The sequence below is a fragment of the Capsicum annuum genome, chromosome 3 (genome assembly GCF_002878395.1).
Source record: "Capsicum annuum cultivar UCD-10X-F1 chromosome 3, UCD10Xv1.1, whole genome shotgun sequence".
NCBI classification, from domain to species: Eukaryota; Viridiplantae; Streptophyta; class Magnoliopsida; order Solanales; family Solanaceae; genus Capsicum; species Capsicum annuum.
The window spans coordinates 134753062-134758540 of record NC_061113.1 but is presented as its reverse complement, the minus strand read 5'-3'; the positions used below and the strand labels follow the sequence as shown (position 1 = coordinate 134758540).

The following is a 5479-nucleotide window of genomic DNA, read 5'->3' as shown; positions in this document are numbered from 1 at the left end:
GAGACCTGGTGGATTGCTTCAAAGGTTAACCATTCCCGAGTGAAAGTGGGAATAGAATACTATAGACTTTGTGATTGGGTTGCCTGATATTTATCATTGTTTCGATAGCGTTTAGGTCATTTTGGATCATTTGACCGAGTGTGTTTACTACATTCTAGTTCAAAGAGTGGAATATCTATCATTTTAGATTGAGGTTCAGTGTCCACATCTCACTTTTCAAAGACCTTTCAGGATGAGTTGGTACTTGGGTAGACTTACCACAACATTTAACCCCCATACTAATGATCAATCTGAGTGGATTATTCAAGAATTAGAGGATATGCTCCACACTTGTGTGATGGACTTTGGTGGTCAGTGGGAGAAATATCTAGCCTTGGTGGAGTTTGTTTATAGTAAAAGCTACCATTCTAGTATTGATATGGATCCTTTTGAGGCCTTGTATCGTAGGCATGGTTTTTCTCCAGTTGGTTGGTTTAAGGTTTATGAGGTTATACCTCGAGTTATAAACTTGCTTCCTGAGTGTTCAGATAGAGTTCAAAGCATTCAGGATAGACTTTGAATGACTTAGGGTAGGCAGAAGTGCTATGCACAACGTAGACTTCGTACCTTGAGATTTAATATTGGTGATCATGTTTTCCTTTGAGTTTTTCCCATGAAGGGTGTGATGAGGTTTAAGAAGAGGTGCAAGCTTAGCCCCAGATATATTGGGCTATTTAAGATTTTTTTGACTACTGGTGATGTGGTCTATGAGTTGGATTTTCCCCCAACTTTATTAGTTGTTCATCCAATTTTTCATGTTTCCATGATTCACCATTATCTTTCGTACGAGTCTCATCTCATTTGTTGGAATTTGGTTCTATTAGATTAGAGGTTGTCTTTTGTTAAGGAGTCTATCTCCCTCTTGGCTAGAGATGTCAGGCGACAGTATTCTAGAGATATTCTAGTGGTTAAGGTCCATTGGAAACATCGACCTATAGATGAGGCTACTTTAGATTTTGAGTCTTATATGTGTAGTTTTTATACCTAAATTTTTGCTGATTCACGTATTTTTCCTTGCTTTTTGTTCGACATTCAAAGACGAATTAGATTCTTAGGGGTCGATGATGTAACGACTTAAATTTTTTGTAATTTATGTACAATATTCATTTCTATGTGATTTGACCATTTTTACCCCTCCTCGTGGTTGCTTTGTGGTAGTTTTTGAGTGTGGGAATGATTAACATGGTTTTTGGTGTATTCAGAGCGATTTATACAATATTATAGTTTTTGGTAGCATGAGAAGCCTTATAGTTGACTTTCACCAACATTCATTGATTTGTGTGTTGGATGGAAAAATGTATCATGCCAGCAAACACGGAATGTCAATTTTAGGTTGGTAACATGGTTGGTGTGGTTTTATGGATTGCATATTTTATTTCGACCCTCAGTTCAGAAAGTTGTAAAATTGGATTTTTGGGGGGTCAACTTTGTGATAGTAATATTTTTTTCAAAAATCTGATATGGCCATTAGGTCTAGAAAATTAATTTTTATAGGATAGAATAGTTCATTTGCGTTCATGAGATTCTAAATGATTCCTGTGGGGTTCGCGGAGACTTGGAGGATTCCAAGTCTCTGACTGGTATTGGTGTACTCGCGATCACGATTAGCCAATCATATATGCAACTCGGCTGATCAGCCCCAAGTGTCGCATACACGACATCTTGGTCACGATTGCGAGTCTCGCAAAAGCAATGATAGGATCACTAATGCGGTACCTGCCCTCAGGCCAGGTACTGCATACGTGACTTAGTGATTGCATACGCTATGTCTGGGTCCTTTATATATCCATGTTTTGCTATTTTTGAGACCTGGAGCTTAGAGTTTCATAATTTTGAGTAATTTCTTCAACTTTTAAGCGTGGGTAAGCTCCTTACCACCTATTTGAACTACTTTCTCTAAATTTTATCATGTAATTCTTGTTTAAATATGAATTTAAAGGTAGAAATTTAGGATTTTGTCCTGTAAGGTCTAAAATTGTAATTCTCTGATTTAAACCTTGACTTCAACCTATTTTTACTTGGGTGAGTTTCTAATCTTATAATTAGTAGTTTTCTTTCGATTTCATCTTAAAAATTATTTCAATTCTAATTTTAAAATGAATTTCAAAGATTTTTGTTGGTAATGCGTGAACATATTTTTCTTCGATTTGGACCTTATTTTTAAATCAATTTTTTTTGGATTTTTAGCTGTAGACTCCTAAAAATATGGAAACATGTTTCAAAAATAAAATTATGATTTTGCCTTTCCTTTTCAAAACCCATTTTGGTGGTCCACTTTGGCTCCGACTTGAAAATAGGCAATATGGATATCGTTGGCTATCTTTTAATGCATAGATTCTAAATTCATATTTCTTAGTTGATTTCAAATCTGTTTGTAAGGATTAAGGCTTTGGATTAAAGGATTTCAAACTAATGTCAGCATTCAAGGTAGGTTATGGCTTAACTCTCTTCAGACTGGGTTGGCTGGTTAATATTGATAGAAAAGCATGGTAAGGGTGTGGGAACTAATCACAAAAATGGCTATAATTATTGTGTTGTGCCTGTGGCTTATATATTATTGTATTTGGTAGATTTGAATATTATTTACTATGTAGGACCGTGTGGGGTCCTATAAGACATTATTGGCTGTGAATATGTAAAATTAACTGTGTTTTGTATAATGAAAAATCCTAATATGGTGTCAATGGTGTATTTAATTATATATACTCTCTTGGCATGTGGTTTATGTTGGCATTCATGGATGGTTGGAAATATTGGGTAGGTTATTGGCCCACTTGGTTAGTATATCAGTTGGATATGGAAATACTTATTCTAGTTGGTTGTGAGTATTACATCCTCATATCATACACATTCATGAAACATTGGTACCACCGTGTAAATTTTGGAAATACTGGGAATACTAGCTTTTTTAATAAAAATGTGACATCTTTAAAACCTTATACTGATGGATGTACCGAAGAGAAGTTATGTATATTGGTATTGGATATTGGTTTTATATAGTTGATGAACCCCCAATGAGTCCTACATCGAGAAACTTTAGCTCTGTAGCTGTATATGGAGGTTGGGCGACAACCTCGGGCATCACCATCACTATCATTATCATTATCCTTTCCACTGCATTTGTATTTACTTTGTACATTTCTATGATGTATTATTTTCCATGATGTGATACCTATTATTTTTATTTCTTCCCTCGTATTCATATGTTTGATACCTGTATACCTTTCTTTCTCTTTCATACTGCTAAGGTGCATGTGAATATTATAGAACTATTAGTGGAACAGTATTGGCTATTATTTGGGACATTTTCTAATTGCAGGTGAGGTGCCCTTAGTGTGTATTTTTTTGCTTTACTTAGTCGGCCTATGATACCGATTGAGTACAAGTGGACCGTACTCACTCCTACTGTGCCTTTTTGGTGCAGATCCGGATTTGAGTGCGCCTCACTATGGTTGATTTCAGGTAATACCTTGGAGCCATTTGAGGTAGCATTGGGATTCTTGTTTCCAGAGTCTACTTCTACCTTTATTTGTTTAGAATATGTCTTATTTTGCATTTAGAGACAGAGTTATTCTTGTTTTTTGTATCTTAGGTATTTTGATCTCGATTTATATCAATTAGTTGTCACACTGTGACACCAGGTTTTGGGCTTATGATATGATACTTTTGGTTATGTTCTTTCACTTTTTCTATGTTGTGTTGTTCAGCTTCGTTCTAGAAGCCTTACTTTGAGTTATTGTTATTACTTTCCCTTTTTGTATCAGTTTGTATGATAGGCATACTTGTCAAGACTTTCTATGACAAGTGCCATCATGACCCTTAATTTTTGGGTCGTGACATTTGGGTTGCAAACACAGCCCTTTCTTAGATCTCTCACTTTTCTTAAAAAGGGGAGCAAGAGTAATAAGATTTGGCTAACATAACTTGAGTTTCTAACTTATGTGTTAATGATGCTAGAAATAGATCATTTTACAATAAGGCAATAGGTTGCTTAATATCGAAGACATAAGTACGTTCGAAAGAAACACTTACTAAATTTGGCCATAGATCAAAAGATTATTGTTTAGATGCATACCTAGCCTAATTATAGTTAACTTTCAGATCTAGAGAATTAACGACCTACCCATGAATGAAATTGACCTCATAGAAGCATAGCCCAAAGTACCCTCACATCTATTGATTACAAAACTAATTATTTCCATTGGTAATATTGCAAACTAATTAGTTAATTGAAGTTGAACTTGTTACTCCAACCCCTAAATAGACTTTACTTATATTACTTTTTATCACATATGTGTAACATAAAGTCATATATAACACTTCAAGGTTAACTATGGTGTTATTCCCCCAGGAATCTACCCCGACTCTTTTTGGTTATAGATACTTGACAAGGTTTATTACATCAAATTAGAGTGCAAACTAAGCATTATAAAAATGGTGTTGTTGCTGGAGAATGAAACATGGCGTTCATTTTATGTAGCGTTATAAGTAACTTAGGTTAACTATGGTGTGAACTTACTTTGTACATTATTTTTATATTCCTCAAGTGATAGCATAAGCGTGAACGGAACAATCAGCCTTCATAATAGCAATGTAGCTACCTTTTCTGGCCTTGAAAGCCATTTAGGTGATAAAGATCACCTCAACAACGCTCTAGTGCTATGCTAATTCTACCTACGAAAGGAGGAGTAGTGTTTTTTTATATGAGTGTGATGCTTCACCTCCTTCAAATAAAGGGACTCTTTGGTGGACAAGCACACAAAGATGCAAACATCCACCTCAAATATTTTATTGATGTTTGTAATCTATTTGATATAACCCAAATACCTCTATAGTCCATCTGGTTGAGACTATTTTAATTTTATATAATTGAAGTTGTGGTATTCTATCTAAGTGAGTTACCTCCGACGTCTATCACTTCATGGGTAGAGTTGACTGATCTTGGATAGATTGATCCCACCATCCCAAATGTCACAATTAAGAGATAAAATAACCAACTTTCATTAAGTGAGTAGTGAGCCTCTACATGAGGCATGGGAAAGGTTTAAGAAAAATTTGATTCAATGAACAGATCATGATATACCCAACAAGATGCTCCTACAAATTTTTTACTGATCGCATGATCAGTTAAACAAAATAGTCGTGGATAATGTAGCCAGTGGTAACTCATGGCTCAAATATTTGAAGTGCCATCGACATTGTTGGATAAAATTACTATAAAGAGTAGGTCTTGGAATACTTGGGACACCAAGGTAGTCATTGGGGATCCCTTTGTGTCTAATGTAAGTCAAGAGAAACTTAAAAAGGATGATGAAAGGGATGAAAATATGGCCAAATCAATGACTCAAATGGACCTTCTCACTAAGCATATGTTGAATCCTACTCCAAAGATGGTAAATACTATGGTTTCAAAAGGTACTAGATCTTATGAAGATTCGGA

The 5479-nt window shown here is 35.2% G+C and overlaps 1 non-coding gene across 1 annotated transcript; it reads right to left on the bottom strand.

Annotated features, from left to right (window-relative positions):
- Positions 1 to 5013: 5013 nt before the first annotated feature.
- On the bottom strand, positions 5014 to 5120 carry LOC124897453. The gene has a single exon (XR_007054172.1). It is a non-coding gene; the product is annotated as a small nucleolar RNA R71 (small nucleolar RNA).
- Positions 5121 to 5479: the final 359 nt, after the last annotated feature.